The sequence below is a fragment of the Alexandromys fortis genome, unplaced genomic scaffold (assembly GCF_014885135.2).
Source record: "Alexandromys fortis isolate MF-2015 unplaced genomic scaffold, M_Fortis_MF-2015_v1.1 scaffold_155, whole genome shotgun sequence".
Lineage (NCBI taxonomy): Eukaryota > Metazoa > Chordata > Mammalia > Rodentia > Cricetidae > Alexandromys > Alexandromys fortis.
The window spans coordinates 1,375,551-1,394,843 of NW_026068052.1; the positions used below are offsets into that span (position 1 = coordinate 1,375,551).

General features: G+C 43.6%; 1 protein-coding gene across 1 annotated transcript in view; it reads right to left on the reverse strand.

Annotated features, from left to right (window-relative positions):
* Positions 1-18,892, reverse strand: part of Igbp1 (immunoglobulin binding protein 1) — a 44,004-nt gene extending 25,112 nt beyond the window's left edge. Inside the window, exon 1 of the mRNA XM_050119680.1 lies at positions 18,802-18,892. The gene's annotated coding sequence lies outside the window, so the exon portion shown is untranslated. The remainder of the gene's footprint in view (positions 1-18,801) is intronic.
* Between the last annotated feature and the right edge of the window lie 401 nt (positions 18,893-19,293).

A 19,293-nucleotide genomic window follows, 5' to 3' on the forward strand; every position in this document is an offset into this window, starting at 1 on the left:
ACTAAGTTACCCAGAGTCATCATGATACGAATAGAAAATAAAGTGATCTCTTTGCAAAGCAGAATCCAGAATGGCGCTGTTTATTAGGTGGCCACCTAGTGCTTAGATGTGGCTATTTTAAATTGAGATGTGTTGTAAAAAGTAAACTATACCTCAATGTCATAATCAAAACATGTAAATTATCTTAACATTTTGGCTACATGTTGAATGACAATATTTTTTGAGACAGGGTCTCATGTAATCCAGGCTGGCCTTGAAGGAGGATGACCTTTAACCTCTGATCCCATGTGCTGAGGTTATAAGAGTGTGCCACCGTATTCCGTTTGTGTGGTGCTGGGGGTCAAACCTATACAACCTACACCTGCATCCTTGCCAAGCGTCCTACCAACTGAACTGCACTCCCAGCGCCCCACCCCAATAATATATACCTGTATATTCAGTTATGCATTCTTAAAAATAAATTTTGTAGGCCGGGCGATGGTGGCGCACGCCTTTAATCCCAGCACTCGGGAGGCAGAGGCAGGTGTATTTCTGTGAGTCCGAGACCAGCCTGGTCTACAGAGCTAGTGCCATATTTTGTTTATTTTTCAAAATGCGCGCCAACTAGTTTCTTCCTTTCTTCCTTTCTTCCTTTCTTCCTTTCTTCCTTCCTTCCTTCCTTCCTTCCTTCCTTCCTTCCTTCCTTCCTTCCTTCCTTCTTTCCTTCCTTTCTTTTGAAACATGTTCTCAAACTTGCTATATAGACAAGGATGATATGGAACTTCTGATCTTCGGTTTCCACTTCTTGAGTGATGCTAATACCTTCCTACTGGTGCAGAGTACAGTCATACCTGGTTTATTTGGTGCTGGGGATTGAACATAGAACCTTGTGTCTACTACGTTCCTGGTCCAATATATTTAAAGTAAATATATTATACATCTATTATTGTTAATTATTGAACGTGTGCCTGTAATGTACATGTGTTTAGGCACACATGCCAGGTCACATGTGCTGAGGTCAGAGGGCAGCTTTGGAGAGTCCGTTCTCTCTTTTCACCTTCACGTGGATTCCAGGATCAAACTCAGGTTGCCAGGCTTGTGCAGCAAGTGCCATTATCTGCCATCTGGCTGGCTAGAAATTTAAAGTTACATTTGTGGCGCTCATGTTCCTGTCATACCGCACCGATGTAAAATAGAGCTCCAGAGCTTTGAAGGAAAGCATGTCTTTGCTTTGAGCAAATAGTTCTAAGTACATATTGATTAAGTCAGGCACTCTCTGAGTTGTCCTAGGAGATTTAAGTTAAATAGAAGACACACTGTCTGCCCCCGAAAATAAGCCTTTTAAACTAAATATGGATGAGAAGGGATTTTTTTTTCATATAAAAATAACTAGAGGAGAATGTAGGGCAGCATTGTACTGCAACCAAGACATGACAAATCACTCCACGCTTCCAGATAGTTCATTCTGAAGGCCTCTTTTAATTTTTTTCAACTTTATTTATTTTGGGGGGCACATATGTTATGTTGTAAGTGCGCACGTGTGTGTGTGTGTGTGTGTGTGTGTGTGTGTGTGTGTGTGTGTCAGGACAATTTGGGGGAGTGATTTCTTTCCACCATGTGGGTCTTGGGGATTAAACTCAGGTCGGCAGACTTGAGAGCAAACACCTTTACCCATTTAGCCGTCTCACTGGCCCTACAGATGGCTTCTTAGATAAGACTTACAGTCAGGATTTGGAAGTAGGGAGCCTCAAAAATCAGAAAAAAAATCTACATAGAAAATAGGTGACTCAACCAACCCATTTGTGACAAAGCTAATGTCTTCTGAGTTCAAATGTTTCTATTCGTCAGCCTTCAGTTGGGATGGATAAAGGGGGAGAGATGACTCAGCAGTTAAGAACATTTCCTGCTCTTCCAGAAGACTCGAACTCAGCTCCTAGTACCCACGTCAGGTGGCTCACAACTTCCTGTAACTCCAGCTCCAGATTACCAAATGCTCCCTCTTCCCGATTTCACATGCACTGCACACACCTGGCACACATGCACGTGCACGCACACGTGCGCGCACTCACACACAAATAAAAGAATAAAGATAGAGAAAGCTTTTCACGTGAGATGAACGAATTGGCAACAGTGCTTTGCAAGAGTGAGAGGGAACCAGGACCTAAGTAGAGGCTGAAAAGGTTACCCAGTCCAATGAGACTAACAACCCCCTCTTGCCAAGGCAGAGGGACGCACTTGTGAATTTCCCAGGTGATTTTCTGATACTTTGTGTCACCTTGGTAAACTGATGTTTCAGGGTTAACCTTTGCCAGAAATACAGAGATGGTAGATGATATTTGTGGAGGAGCCTTGGAAACTTAGCGACTGTGACACTGGAGATAAACTGTTTTTCTGCATTTGTTTGGATTAAGATACACCTTTGATGTTTCCTAAGAGGGGAAAAAATACACAGAATTGTAATTTGGTACTGACCTTTGTGAGCCACTTCCTTTGGAGCATTGCTAACTGCTTTCCAAGTGCCTATTATATATGGGTTCTGTCATTTTAAGCATTGTATTTCATGATGATATCAATGTTTTAAGAGTTAGAAAAAAGTAATAAAAATGAGTTGTTTGTTGTGTTTCTCTGCATAAAACACTTTGTCATATTAAGTTCCTGTTGAGATGAGCGATTTACTACATCATGTTCGTTTAGGGAAAGTACAAAGGCCCTTAAAATTCAAGAAAACATACTGGTATTTAAACACTGTGGTAGAATGAGTCTTTTCCAAGACAAGCTTTAGATAGGTCTACAGGCAGCTTTGAATAGATCAGGCAGATTCTTGCAAACTCAGAAAGACCCTTTCTCCAACCTGCACAGCGGTGCTCCAGGCACCTCTGAAGGACGGGCAGCTAACCTCACACAGCCCCATTGCTTTGCATAGGAGGAAATGGAAGCTAGAAAGGGTTGGACTACTTGATCAAGGTCACACAGTTAAAATTAACTGAGTTGTAATGAAGGAAACTGGAGCCTATGAGACTAGGAAGACCAGTAGAACACATTTGAAGCATCTGTGAATGACCGTGGAAATGAAAGTATCTTCCAAGGCCTTCCCCATGTGACTCCATGATAGAGATGATGGATGGTCATTTATCATGTTGACTCTTACCACGGACAGACTTAAAAAAAACAACTGGATAACAGCTTGTGTGATTCATGAGAGGAGTACTATAGAGCAGCTCCTCCTTTGCCTGTGTAAATTCATGTGTCTGGCCATTGGGAACCTCTTGGACTTTCGAGAGGTCTCTGGCTGTTTTGTTCTAAGCGGGTGGTAATCAACACTGCGGTGTAGTTCTCTGTGCTGAAAATTCCAGCCAGTCCTGCCTGATCTGGGGCAGAGGACATATTGTAGACCAAGGGCCAAATGATTCAGGGTGATTGTTAGCCCTCTTAACCTCTGTATTCGAGTATTAGGGAAAATTGTGGGATGCACTGTTCAACTTAGCTGAGCAGTAGCTACTACCAACGTTGAAGCTATGGGTATAAAGTACCATCTCGGAGACATACAGACTGTACTTCCCACTCTGTTAGGGGTGCTCGCCTACCTGACATCCTCACCAATGTGTTTGACAAATGGATTTATTTGTGACTTTCTTTTGTTCTTTGACAGTTACCATTCGTGCAGCCTCTTCCACACTGGGCCATTTTATTAAGGGGAACCTGGATTTGCTTTCTTGTGTCGTAGCCACTGACATGTAGTTCAGAATAAACTATCCCTTACTTCCTTTGGAGCGAGAACTGTGCTTTGCCTCCGCACCACCCATGTTGTGTCTTTAATGGCCGCAGTAGCACCAAAGGACATCGAATGGTGTGCAGTGTAATGCCAAGACCCCAAACCAGGCTGTAACTTTCTCAAAACAACTCTTTGTGCTTACCAAGGAAAGTCTCTTCACAAAGTGTTTTTGGAGACTTGAATCTCCCTGCCTAGTCCAAAGAATTTCATGAAAGGAAAAAAAAATTGCCCAATTCAGTGGCAACTACATTAAGTACCTTTTACAAATTCTGTTTCTATATGTAAGTCTGAGAAACGTGATGCATTGCTCAAACGACCCGCATGGCCTGGTTTAGGGTCCCACATCTACTGCTGAATAGCTGTGTTATCTCAAAAACATCTCTTCCATTTTTCTAGACGTACGTGCTACTTGAATGCCAGGCACTGTGGATTTGAAGAGCATCACTCAAAGTATGAGACCTCAAAGGGTCTATACACCAACGGAAGAGTCCAAAGTAATTTGCTAAGTATTTGAACGAAGATATGTTAGAAGAATGAGGAGGAGAGGTTTGGCTGTGGTAGACATTTTGTTAAAGGTCATTCCCCCTAACGTGATTTCAAGGCTCTCTCTTTTCTGATCCACCTGCTGACTTTCTTTTCTTTTGTGTTTCTTCGGGGATACTAAGCAGGATTTGTGGCAAACTCCTAACTCCCTATCACGTTCTCTTAGGCCTTCAAGTATTTACTTGGGTTGTGCCTTTTGCCCTCACTGCTCTTCTCCCCAGGCAAATCTGTTCACTACTCTTGACTGAATTCCAAGATTGCTTCCCCTGGCGGCAGCACTTCTTTACTCTGCCTCTCTCTACATCAGGCAGGTCTGAAATTCAGTCTCTTTCTTCAGGCTCTTGAGTGCCAGGATTAGAGCAGAAACACTTCTGTTGGTTTGTTTTATGCCAACTTGACCCAAGTTAGTTATTTGGGGGGGGGGGCGACTCTGAATTGAGAAAATGCCTCCATGAGTATTGCGTGTAAGCAAGTCTGTAGGTCGTTTTCTGAATTAATGATTGGTGTGGGAAGGCCGACCCAGTTCTCTTGGGGGCAGTGCTACCCCTGGGCAGATAGTCCTGGGTGGCATAAGCGAGTGCCCGAGCAAGCCAAGGGAGCAATCCTGTAGGGAATGTTTCTGTTTGGCCTCTGCTTCAGCTCCTGCCTCCAGATCCCCACCTAGAGTTCCTGCCCCAACTTTTCTCAGTGATGGGGTGTGGCCTGAGAGTTGTAAGTGGAAATAAACCCTTTCCTTCCCAAGTTGTTTTGGTCATCCTGTTTGATCACAGCAATAGAAACTAGAGACAGCATTTCTTTCTTTTTTCTTTTTCATTTTTCGAGACAGGGTTTCTCTGTAGTTTTGGAGTTGTCCTGGAACTAGCTCTTGTAGACCAGGCTGGCCTTGAACCCACAGAGATCCGCCTGCCTCTGCCTCCCAAGTGCTGGGATTAAAGGCGTGCGCCACCACCATCTCCCGCCCAGGGCAACATTTCTTGATCTTCCTTCTGCAGGTGAGGTCTTGCTCTTAGCTCCTTCTCATACCTTCCATACTGGACACTGAATCTCGGGCCTGCAGTCCCAGTCCTCGTCTTAGCTCTTACAGCATCTTACTCTGCTCTCTGGAATGGTACTGGATTGTGGTTATCTTTAGTCACATCTATCTCTCAGTAGACCTAGGGGTCTTGGAGGCCAGGGAGTATATTCTCCAGCTTGATTTATCCCATCTCAACACCTGCCACCTGTTCAGGAGGGACACAACGAAGAATGAATGACTTTGCATAATAATAGGAACACCTAAGCTCCAAGTGCCCACTCTTTGACGGCGGCGACTGTGCTAAAGTACTCCATACACGTGTTCTCAGTTCTCACCAGTACCATGAGAAATAGGTGCTGGACAGAGGATTAAAGTGTGGCTCAGAGAGGTTAATGTAATCAGCTCAATAAATAATGCTACCTTCAGGCAGAATCAGTTCTCAGATCTGCTCCAGAGCCTATGCTCTTAAGCACTACGCTCTCCTGCAGGAGGGGAGGACAAAGACAAAGAATGCACATTTCCTCGGTGCATAGAAAGTAAAAGGAACCAAGCTGAATGGTTAGGGTGGCTCATGCTAGCTAAGGTGCTTGTTAGATACGGGGCCTAAATCAGGCCCCACTCCCCGCAACCATTCCCAGCTTGCTCGGCTTGCTTCCTTACAGGTGCCGGCACCAGGTGCCCTGACTACCGCTGCCCACAGTGGGCTGAGCCCTCTCACTTCAATGAGCAGCTAAGAAAATGCCTGCAGGCCAATCTTAGGCATCTTCTCAATTTGGAAGACACTTCCCAGGTGACCAGGGCAAGGTGTTTGATTTGGCTAAATATTTATCGAGCGCCTTTTATATGCCAGGCGTTGTGCTGGCTGCTATGGTAGAAATAAGTGTGGGCTTTACTACCAGAGCTGTTAACAATTACATGAGGGGAGAGACTTCAGTGTCGAGGGGTAGATGCTTTTATAGCCATACCCAGGGCTTAGGATGGAAACACCCTTGAGAAGGGTTTGAGTGGGGTGCTAACGGAAGGCCTTTCATCGGAGCCCAGACTAAGTCTTGAATGATGACAGTGTATGCAGGGAATCTGGAGGATCTCAGTAGTGTGAGGCTTACTGATGGCAGTAGCAAGAAAGAGATGACTTCTGCACCTGCCATACATTTTTCGAGTGTCTGCTATCTTCAAAACACTGAGTAGAATAGACAAAAATTCCTGCCTCCGCAGACCAGGAAAGACAAGCTAGAGCTACTGTATCTCCCCTATTTGTAGAGTAAGCTTTACCGAGTTTAGTTAATGTCTGGACTGCTTCAACCAACAGACACGGAAGAGTTTCCAGTGGATTCAGTAGTTCAGTCTTCCTGATGTTGTGAGCTAATTCTACCGGAGAATGCGTGGACACTTGTAAAGCTAAATAGAACATCTGTATTGCTGGCCAGCAACTGCATGAAAACTCACCCAAATTATGCAGCCCCGAGCCCCGCCATCCTTTGTCTTTTATGTACAAGTGAACATAATGTATGCGCACATCCTGATTGACACATTCCAGTTAGCAAGAACAGTTAGCAAGGAGCAAAACTACAGAAGCCAAAAAAACCAAACCAAACCAAACAAACAAAAAACCCCCCCAAAAACAACAAGGCTAGTACATTTAGGACTTTTCTGGATCTTGGAACTATGGGTTAGGTCTTTGATAGATTAGTCTTTGTTTCTATTTTTGGCAGCTGTTGGGGCTTCTGTGTTGGGGCTTCTGTGTTGGGTCCTCAATTCAGAATGGTGTCTCCAACATGGTTTCAGTTGTGCTAGGGTCTTGCAGTTTGTTATACCCAAGTATGCAGGCACACTAGAGACACAGAAGATGAGTTTATGTCATCTATCAAAACCTCTAGTAGTTTCTAACATCATAGTTAAAAATCTTACTGACAGACGTTCCCTGGAAGACCCCACCCTTTCTTTATCTGTTGCTATGGAGATAAGTTGCTTTACTTCTCTAAGTACTGTACCCCCACCTTCAAGTGACTCTCAAGGAGGCCCCTACCCATCTCCATGGAAATGATTCCATGAACCCCAACCTTTCTTCCAAGTCACATCCTTGCTCCTCAGGTTGTCACCATAGAAACTGAATGCCCCTCTTCTCCAGTCATCTCCATGGTGAGCCTCTTAGATTTAAGTACCCTCAGGATATCACCAGGTTCATTGTATGCTAGAGTTTTAGAACTCTGTCTGTGTGTGTGTGTGTGGGGGGGGGTAGGAGATGGGGTGGTTTCCTGCAGTAGCTGCAGTTTTATCTGTCCCAACTGTGAAGGCACAGTGCTCCTTCTCCCAGCAAAGGGGGTAAGAAAATTCTTGGCTTAAAGAGGACTGACTGTACCAGGTACTGGGCTAGGCACTTAGCATACTGAAGTTCCTAACTAGCAGTTCTGTAGAGTCGGAGGCAGAGGTCCCCTCTTGCCCTCACCCCTCCCACGTCCCTCAGAGAAACGAGGAAGCAAGCAGATTTTATTTCTATTATTCTTTGCCATGTGGCCTTGAACAAGTAGCCTCTTATCTCCATCCTCATTTCTCCCACTTGTAGAATAAGTGTTGGGAGGAACTGTCATCTTGAGCATCCTCTTACTAAAGTCAGCTCATAAGTAGCTCTCTCCACGAGGAACTTCTTTTGCAGGCACAAATGCTAGCAAATCTGTTGAGTTTTTTTTTCTCCACTTGATTTTTTAAAACTGAGATGGCGCAGGTCTTCACACTTTTTTTTTTTTTAAATGTAACACACTAAGTTTCTTGTTTGGAATTTCTCATGGAATTTTGTTTTTGTGCAGGGAGCAGAGGAACCCCCAGTGAGTAAAATCCTGATTGAATATGTGTTTTGGCCTGGGCATGGCTGTTGAGGTCTCCAAGACTGATTGGGGCATGGAAACAGGTAAAACTGTTACTCATATGGGGCAGGTTCAAGAGAAATGGCAAAGCTTTGCTCCAGAGTCCGATTATGAATGGTTGATCAGTGTGGGCAAAGAGTAGCAACTGTGCTGTTTACAGCCTGAGACTGCTCACTTACAGAGACCTCCTACTGGGACTAGCCACTCTCCCCAGGGTCCAATTCCAGGTTGCAATGGTAGGGACAGTGGTAGCAGTATTGGAGTGGTACCAGCATCGTTAGAGGACCCCACCTGATCCCAGTTTCACTGTATCTCTGTGTCTGTCCATTCTTCATCCTTTGCTGTCCCTGGCCAGCGTCCAGGGACCCAAGCACAGCTGATGCGGTATTTCCATCGTAAATTCCTATTTGGAAATAGTTCACCACAGAAAGTTACAGAGAGGTCCTGTCCTTACCCTCCTCTTGCCAATATCAGAATCAGCCAACTGACCTTGATACAATCCGTAGAGCTTGTGGCAATTATATGAGCTTTATGTTAACTCACTCATCTGTGTAGGTGCACATGCTGGTATGGCTCCATGGTGTGAGAGCCATAGGGAAAACCAGGAATGTTAAACACGTAATCGTATTCTTTCAAAGGGAGAGATTCAGAACCTGTTATCTACCCAGAAGGCTGGGAGCAGACGTGGTTAATAGCCTGGTGACCTTTTCGATATCTGAGTGGCTAAGACCACACCAGATCTTCCCCAAGGCTCTTATTATGAGCTTGTCAATCTAAAGAACCTATCTTTATGGAAGGTGTCACATGTAGTCCATCTATTGAACCTATCTTCACGGAAGGTGTCACATGTACATTACAAAGAGTTTTGATGTAGTCACCACTTAAGTTTTATTGTGCACAGGGGACTGAGCTAATTATCACCAGGAAAATTTTCACCAAATTGTGTTGTGCTTAAATATGCCTAATATAAACTTTACGAGGTCAGACTCACAAAGTTTGAACCAACACAGGCTAAGTCATGTTGAACCGAAATATTTTCTTGCCTCCCACAGATCATTACTCTGGCCATGGTGGTTGCAGAGACCCCTACACTGTGTGGTAATACCACACCTGGAGATTCAAGTATCTATGGCCACAGTGAAGATGCAGAACCGTGTCATCACAAATATTTCGTGTGTTGATTGCTTATTTATTGCTAGTGGGAATTGAGCCTAGGGCTTCACAGTTGCTAGGTATACACTCCACTGCTGAGTTTCATCTGTGGCTCTTTTTAAATATATATATATATATATATATATATATATGTATATATATTAAAAACTATCTTAACTCATTTTACATACCAATCCCAGTTCCCACTCCCTCCTTACTATCCCACCCCCTATCCACTCCTCAGAGAGGGTATGGCTTGCCATGGGAAGTCAACAAAGTCTAACACATTGGGTTGAGAAATGTATCCCTCCAAAGAGAATGGGTTCCAAAAAGCCAGTACAAGCAGTAGGGATAAATTCTGGTCTCACTGCCAGTGGCCCCTCAGTCTGCCTCAGCCACACAACTGTCACTCACATTTAGAGGGCCTAGTTTGATCCTATATTGGTTCCCCTGCTATCACGCTGGAGTTGATGAGCTCCTATTAGTTCAGGTAAGCTGTTTCGGTGAGTATCCCAATCATGGTCTTGACACCTTTGCTTATTTTATTTCCTTTCCCTCTCTTTGACTGGACTTTGGAAGCTCAACCCAGTGTTCCGTGTGGATCTCTGCATCTGCTTCCATTAGTTGCTGGATGGAGATTCTATGATGACATTTAGGATAGTCATCAATCTGATTACAGGGGAAGGCCAGTTCAGGCACCCTTTCTACTATTGCTTAGGGTCTTAACTAGGGTCATCTTTGTGGCATCTTAGTGCCAGGTTTCTTGCTACCTCCATAATAGCTCCTTTAATCAAGATATCTCTTTCTTTACTCTCCTTTTTCTATCCTTCCCCCTTGTCAACCATCCTGTTCCCTCAAGTTCTTCTCCCCCTCCCCTTCTTCCCTCCTCTTTCCTTTCTGCCTTCCCTTCTCTCCCCACCCTGACATTCCCATTTTTTCCTCAGGAGATCTTGTCTATTTCCCCTTCCTAGGGGTATCCATGTATGTTTTTCTAATGGTTCTCCTTGTTACCTTGATGTGGGATTCTCCTCTGTATGCTGTGAATACCATTGATTAATAAAGAAATCTGCTTTGGGCTGTGATAGGGTAGAGTAGAGCTAGGTGGGAGAAAACTAAACTGAATGCTGGGAGAAAGTGAGTCCAAGAGAAGCCATGTAGCCCTACTAGAAACAGACAATGGAACTTTACCTGGTAAGCCACAGCCTCGTGGCAATACACAGATTAATGGAGATGGGTTAATTTAAGATATGGGTTAGCCAGAAATATGCTTAAACTCTTGGCCAAGGAGTTTTGCAAATAATATGGTTTCTGTGTGATTATTTTGGGAGTCTGGACTGCTGGGAAATGCACAAGTGGCCTTCCTACTACATTACCTATCTTCTCTGGGGTTGTGGATTATAGGCTTGTTATACTTTGCTTTATCTCTAATATCCACTTATGAGTGAATACATACCATGCTTATCTCTCTGGATCTGGGTTACCTTACTCAGGATGTTTTTTTTTCTAGTTCCATCCATTTGCATGCAAATTTCAAGATGTTATTGATTTTTACTGTTTAGTAGTACTCCATTGTGTAAATGTAGCACTTTTTCTTGGTCCATTCTTCGGTTGAGGGGCATCTAGGCTATGTCCAGGTTCTGGCTATTACCAATAATGCCACTATGAACATAGTTGAGCAAATGTCCTTATAGTATGATTGTGCATCCTTTGTGTATACACCCAAGAATGGTATCACTGGGTCTTGAGGTAGGTTGATTCCCAATTTTCTGAGAAACTGCCATACTGATTTCCAAAGTGGCTGTACAAGTTTGCATTCACACCAGCAATGGAGGAGTGTTCCCCTTACTCCGCATCCTCTCCAGCATAAGCTATCAATGGTGTTTTTGATTTTAGCTATTCTGACAGGTGTAAGATGGTATCTCAGAGTCATTTTGATTTACATTTCCCTGATGGCTAAGGAGGTTGAGCATGACCTTAAGTGTCTTTTGGCCATTTGACCTTCTTCTGTTGATAATTCTCTGTTTAGATCTGTATCCCATTTTTAATTGGATTATTTGGTATTTCAATGTCTAGTTTCTTGAGTTCTTTATATATTTTGGAGATTAGCCTTCTGTCTGATGTGAGGTTGGTGAAGATCTTTTCCCATTCAGTAGGCTGCCTTTTTGTCTTGCTGACTGTGTCCTTTGCTTTACAGAAGCTTCTCAATTTTAGGAGGTTCTATTCATTAATTTTTGTTTGTGCTGCTGGTGTTATATTTAGGAAGTGGTCTCCTGTGCCCATGTGCTCAAGGCTACTTCCTGTTGAAATAAGAGCGGCGGGGCTGCGTCCCCAGCACCCCAGCCGCCTGCTAGCTTATGCCCGAAATAACACACACAAACTGTATTCATTTAAAGACTGCTTGGCCCATTTCTATCTAGCCTCTTCTAGGCTAACTCTCGCACCTGGACTAGCCCATGTCTAATAATGTGTGTAAGCACCCCAAGGTGCGCTTACCGAGAAGATTCTAGCCTACGAGCATCCTGGGTTGAAGCTGCCTGGGAGAGCGGAGCCTGGCGTCTCTGCTCCAGAGAGCAGAGCTGTCGAGTCTCTCCGGGAGCAGAGCAGAGTCTGAGCTCACTTCCTCTTCCTCCCAGCATCCTATTCTGTTTACTCCTCCTACCTATGTTTTAACCTATCAGGGCCAGCCAAGCAGTTTCTTTATTGCTTAACCAATGAAATCAACAGATTGATATATGACACTCCCACATCACTTCCCCTTTTTCTGTTTAAAAAAAAAAAAGAAGGCTTTAACTTAACATCCAAAACTCTAGAAATGACAGAGACATCTCGCTGCCTGGACAGTCACCCAAAGTTCCTCTGTACCGTTGGGGCATCCATCTTCGGCCTACAGGCCCATAGTTTCCAGCAGACATTTCCACAAAGCAGGAAATTTCAAAGGCAGTCACTATCTGCTTGTCCTGAAGAATGTCTTGCAGACTCTTTCATGAATCAGGAACCCCGAAAGATCATCTCACCTTTAGGCAAGTTCAGCAGTCCTCTCTCTGCGGGTTCTCTGTGTCCAGTTTATGCAATAGTCCAGGCAAGAGCAGTTTCTTGCCCAAATGGCTATCAAACTCCATAAGGATCCTCTTCGATGCCCATCTTCCTCTTGAAGTAGATTGGTGCTGCCAGGAGCAGAGTGTCTCATTGTCATGAAAAGTCCTAAGTTATTAAAACATGTAAAATGCCATATTCTCTAGCCTTTGAAAGATATGAAGAATGCCTATCTAAAATATATCTATGCACATCTAGAAAATCTTAACTAACATAACTACAAGCTTAACTACTATTAATGATTATTCATTAACAACCTATATACATTCAAAATTGACCTTAAATCTCTATCAATAAAGCAAAATCTATACTAATGCAAATTATTCATATCTATATCATATCCCCCTTTAAATGTAAAAGAACATTTATAAACAATATTTGGGAACATGGGCGCAGTTTTTTCTCTCCAAACTGCTTCCTGCTGAATGGGGGCGTCGTTAATTAGGTCTTTCATGGTATAACCTGTGTGCTAGTTTCATCTCAGTTGGCAGTTGAGCGAAGCAATTTTCTGAAGGTATTCACAGCAACCGTTCAGGAGGGCGTGGTCCATCATACCATATCGGAATAGAAGAAATGAACAGGGTCTCATCCTCTGTGAAAACAAAAAAAGAAACTCCTTTCCAAAGTATCATGTCCTTAGATCCAAATTTCAAAGTCAAGGCATCAAAATCTCTACGTTGGATTAGTTCAGCAGCATTTATAAACAAATATCTTTTGGCAGCTGTTGCTCCTTCCTCAGCATTCAAACAATTCAAAGAGAGCATAATAGTATACAGTATCAAGATTCTCTGTGTATTTTCCATCTTTGTACGCTTTATTTTAACCTCTATTTCGTTTATTTTTACTTTTATTTTATATTCTCTGTATCTTTGTCCTGGAATAACTCTGTAGACTAGGCTGTCCTTGAACTCTCAGAGATCTGCCTGTCTCTGCCTCCCAGGCATTGGGATTAAAGGTGTTTGCTACTACACCTTGAACTCACAGAGATCTGTTTGTCTCTGCCTTCTAGGAACTGGGATTAAAGGCATGTGCTACCACACCTTGAAGTCACAGAGGTCAACCTCCCTTTGCCTCCCAAGTGTTGGGATTAAAGGTGTGTACTACCACACCCAACTATTCTTTTTGTTCCTTTTTTTTTTACTTTTAAGAACTTTTAACTTTTAGCTTGCATATATTTTTAACACACTGTAAATCATTTAAACATTTTCTTTATCTTTGAATCTCTCTTTACTGTATATCTCTCTTTTTCTGACCACATGAGTCTTTAATTTACTGAGCAATATGGGTAGGATTAAAGCTGTGGCTTTGCCAGGTAGATCCAGTCCATTCCTTAGCTTTCCAGCCTCATGGCAGATATACAGGCTGTAGCCATGTTTACTGCCACAACTCTATGGCATTACAAGGTCCCTGCCAGCCAGCAAGCTACAACAGACAACACTCAAGTCCTCTCTCTGTAGTCAGCCCTTCTGCCTCAGTCAGTTTGCCCTGGCAGGACGGCCCAGAAAGCCAGCATTTTTAAACGGCACAGCTTTTTTCCTGCTACGGCTGAAAACCGAAAAGCATGCGTTCAGCTTTTTGTCAACACCGTTTAAGTGTTTCGTGGCAGGACCTCTTAATGAGCTGCAGGGTTTTGCAGCTGAAGCTGAGTCAGGAAGCCTCTCTTAGATGAGAGAGCTTGCTTGCCTCTAGCAAGCGGAGCAGACTTGAGAAATCGCTGCTACCAAGAAAACATGCTTCACTCCATTCTTTCCCAAGCCTTTTCAGGCTTTTTGTGTATTCAGTTAGCCTCACGTTGGGCAGACATTTGTTGAAATAAGAGTGGTGGGGCTGCGTCCCCAGCACCCCAGCCGCCTGCTAGCTTATGCCCGAAATAACACACACAAACTGTATTCATTTAAAGACTGCTTGGCCCATTTCTATCTAGCCTCTTCTAGGCTAATTCTCGCACCTGGACTAGCCCATTTCTAATAATGTGTGTAAGCACCCCAAGGTGCGCTTACCGAGAAGATTCTAGCCTACGTCCATCCTGGGTCGAAGCTGCCTGGGAGAGCGGAGCCTGGCGTCTCTGCTCCAGAGAGCAGAGCTGTCGAGTCTCTCCGGGAGCAGAGCAGAGTCTGACCTCACTTCCTCTTCCTCCCAGCATCCTATTCTGTTTACTCCTCCTACCTATGTTTTAACCTATCAGGGCCAGCCAAGCAGTTTCTTTATTGCTTAACCAATGAAATCAACAGATTGATATATGACACTCCCACATCAACTTCCCACTTTCTCTTCAATGAGGTTCAGTGTGGCTGGATTTATGTTGAGATCTTTGACCCATTTGGACTTGGGTTTTGTGCAGGATGATAGATATGGATCCATTTGCATTCTTCTACATGTTGACATCCAGTTATGGCAGCACTGTTTGTTGAAGGTGCTTTTATCCATTGTATAATTTTAGCTTCTTTGTCAAAACTCAAGTGTTCATTAGTTTTGTGGATTAATATTAGTATCTTCTATTCTATTCCATTGGTCCACCTGTCTGTTTTTATGCCAATACCAAGCTGTTTTCATTACTGTAGCTGTATAATAGAGCTTGACGTCAAGGATGGTGATGCCTCCAGAAGTTCCTTTATTGTACAGGATTGTTTTAGTTATCCTGAGTTTTTTTTAAAATATTTTATTTATTTATTTATTTATTTATTTATTTATTTATTTATTTATTTATTTATTATACAATATTCTGTCTGTGTGTATGTCTGCAGGCCAGAAGAGGGCACCAGACCTCATTACAGATGGTTGTGAGCCACAATGTGGTTGCTGGGAACTGAACTCAGGACCTTTGGAAGAGCAAGCAATGCTCTTAACCACTGAGCCATCTCTCTAGCCCTATCCTGTGTTTTTTTTGTATTTCCATATGAAGTTCAGTATTGTTTCTGGCTCTTTTTTTAAAAAATTATTTTGAGATAGGGTCTTACTAAATTGCTCGAGTTAGCATTGAACTTGACATTCTCGTGCCTCAGTCTGCTGAGTAGTTAGAATTGCAGAACTGCACCCGCAGGATTGGTCTCATGGTTTGCCCTTTAGTAACCACATTCACCATTTTCCTTTCTTTTATCCTTAATCCCTGGCAACCAAAATGCTTGTCTCCATCCCTATTATTTTGTTATCTCAAGAATGTTGTAAATGAAATCACATAGTATGTAACCTTATGGGTCTGGCTTCCCCCATCCCCCAGCGCAGTGCTCTGGATTTATCCAAATTGTTGTGTGTGCCAATAGCTTGACCCTTTTGTATTACTGAGCACCCTTCCATGGTGTGGATATATTATAGTTAATTGGCCCACTTACCTCGTGAAGAAGTCTGGGTTGTTTCTAGATTTAGGGTACTAAGAACAAAGCTGCTGTGTTTCTGCATGTTTTTATATGAATAAAACATGTTTTTAAATGAACAAACTTTCTAATTTTTTTTGAGACAAGGTCTGACTATGTAGCTCTGTCTGTCCTGGAAATTGCTATGTCCTCAAACTCTCAGAGATCTGTCTGCCTCGGCCTCCCAAGTGCTGGCATTAAGGGTGTGCACCACTTTGTCCAGAAAACCATTCTAAGTTTCATAAAATTTGGCATCATACTTTTCTTTTGTTGATTGTGTTTTTGATGTCACCTAAAACCTTGCCCTAGGTCTCAAAGCCTTTTCTATAAATTTGCATTAAAATGCATTTCTTTTTGTGCATGTGCAGGATGTGTGTGTGTGTGTGTGTGTGTGTGTGTGTGTGCATGTAGATGCTTGTGCCACAGAATGTTTATGGAATTCAGAGAACAGTTTCATCAAGTTGATTCTCTCCTAGTACCTTCATATGGGTCCTGGTGAATGGGTTCATGTTGTCAGGTTTGGGTGGCTACTCTGGAGCTGGAGTTACACAGGTGTTTGTGGTCACCCTGTGTGGATGCGGGGAACCAAACTTGCATCCTCAGCAAGAGTAGCAAGTGCTCTTGACTGCTGACCCATCTCTGTAGCCTCTTTTTTGACTCCAGTTGTGCAGTTGATCTAGCTTCATTTTTTTGGAAAGACTATCCTCCATGGAATTGCTTTTGTAGAAAATAAAGATCAATTTGACCTCATGGAAATGCACTGATTATGGACGGACAGCTGTGGAACCTCCATGGGACCGAACTAGACTCTCTATGTGGGAGACAGTTGTGAAGCTTGGGTTAACTGAGGGGCCCCTGAAAGTAGGGGTGCAGAAGCTAGCTTGTTAGAGCCTTTTCTCTATGAGGGGATGCCATGTTCAGACTTAACACAGAGGGGAGGGGCTTGGTCCTGCCCCCAGTGTGCTAACTGTGCCAAACTGTGTTGACTCCTCATGGGAGACCTTACCTGTTTGAAGGAGTGGATGGGAGGTGGGCTGTGGGGGAGGTGAGGGGAGCAGGGGAGGGGTGGAAGGGAGAGCTTTGGTTGGAATGTAAAATGAAATTAAAAAATAATTAATTAATTAAAAAAGATCAGTTGGGCAAACGTGTGGCGGTCTATTTCTGGGTTCGCTTTTCTGTTCTATCTCTGTGTCTATTCCTATCAGTACTACAGAACACAGGCTTTTCAGACAGTGACACATGCCAGTTGCTAGATCAGGTGACCCTGAGTAAATTACCACCCACGGCTTCCTGTCTCATCCACTCAGTACAAAAAAATGGGCCTCCAGAATCCCACATGATCTAACCTCTGCCTCCTTCACTGGGGTTCCTTTCCTGTCCTGTTGCTTTTCATCTTGTTCCCTCTGCTCCAGTCACACCGGCTTCCAGATTGCTCCTCAGTCACAATGCACTTGGCCGTACCTTCAGGTCCTTCCTAGGCTGTTTTCTCACCCAGAACCAGTTTCTTTCAGGCACCATCACGGCTGCCTCCTTTACCTGCTACTAGTCTTGTCTGTTTTCCTTCAAATCGCAGCTTCTCGGCAGGTCTTTATTTAGAATGGAGACCGTTTTGTCTTTCCCTTTGTTTTTTTCTTCATAGCATTCACTAACACAGCATCTCTCTCTCTCTCTCTCTCTCTCTCTCTCTCTCTCTCTCCATATATGTGTGTGTATGTATGTATATTAAAATTAGATATGCCTAAATGCTCTCGCCTGTACAATGTAAGCTCATTGAGATGAGGTTTGTTTCTTTGTTTGATTCTCTGCTCTATTCTTAGTATTCAGAATATTTTTATTATGAAACACCTTTGTTGAATAAAGAAATGAAATAAGTTGGCAGATGGGTAGATGAATAAGTGAATGAAAAAATGCCTTGAGCCAGGACCCATTTTCCCTGCCTTGTGCCTTAAGCATGTACCCTTAGACCCAGTCGTTTGCTTCTCCGAGGCTGACCACCAGGTGGCAGTAAGAGCCCAAACTTCCGAATCTCTACCCTTTGCCTGGCTCCACACCAGCCCTTCACCCCACGCTTTTCTCCCAGCACCAGTCGGTCCAGCCCAGGCGACTAGGACTGTTTTCTCATTTTGTGTTGTTTTAACCTCCTCACCCTAAGTTTGGCTCACTGCCTTTGTGCAAACTCCTAACTCGGACTCCGTCAGTACCTGAAGCTTTGTGGGTTTTTTTTTTCCTTCTTTGGAGAGGTTCTCATCTGTTTTTCTCTATTTCAGAAGGAAGAGCCTACAGATACTGGTCACTGTGGTGTCCCTAAGGTTCTATGTTCTATGTTCTCTAGGACAATAAGACAAGTGGCCCTAAAAAGACTTGACTTCCACTTTTTCAGCAAGCTTCTCTGAGAATTACTGTGCCCCTCAAATGAGTAAAGACCAAGTACTTCAGAACCATGGTTAAACCTTGACTAAGTTCTACAGCCCGTCCCTTATTAACCTTGTGTTCTGGGAGATACTCACCAACTGACCTAGATCCTTAAACCTTGGTTTTCTCAGCTGCAGGATGGGGATAATCATAGCACTAAACTCATGGGTAGGTGTGAGGAGTCAACACTGGCAGGATGCCTGGTGGAGGATAAAGTTCAGTTCAAGAAATTCCAGAGAAAGGATGAGAATAAACAGGAAGAGCCATGGTAGAAACTGGTTAGGGTGTAAATATATGCTGTCAGGAAGACAATGGGGAGGGAGAAGCATGGGAAAGGTGAGAAGTCCAGGAATTCTGTCCCCGAACACATTACCTATCAGCTGCAACTCGCAAGACAGGTCAGATTATGCCAGCTCGTCAATCTGGAAAGAGTATTCTGTTGCAGGGGGGCCTGCTTGTTTGTCCCGGCTGCCAGGCTAGCTTAGCCCCAAAATAATCACACAGAAACTGTATTAATCAAATCACTGCTTGGCCCACTAGCTCTAGCCTCTTCTTGGCTAACTCTCATATCTTGATTTAACCCATTTCTATTAATCTGTATATCACCACGTGGCAGTGGCTTACCTGGAAAGATTCTAACCAGCGTCCATCTCAGGTGGAGGATCCATGGCGTCTGCTCTGACTCTGCTTTCTTCCTCCCAGCATTCAGTTCTGTTTTCCTGCCTACCTAAGTTCTGCCCTATGAAAAGGCCAAGGCAGTTTCTTTACTCATTAACCAATGAAAGCAACACACAAACAGAAGGAACGCCTACACCAGTATTCTGGAATTTGCAAATAGAGGCATGAAACTCTAGCTATTTACAGCCATTTTAGCCACTGTAAATGATTATGACTGAAATGCAAGTTTCTTATCTTTAGAGGGAGGGATGACCAAAACAAAGACAGACAGACGTGCAGGAGCCAGATTGTAAAGGGCTTCAGGCTTCAGGTGAAAGAGGCCAAATCTCAACTTGTGGGGGAGAGTTTACCAAGTTTTAAACAGGGGAGCGAGTGATTGTGACTGACGGCTTGGGAGTCCAGCTGCCTTGGGAGGGGTAAGAAGGAGGCGGGGGGGGG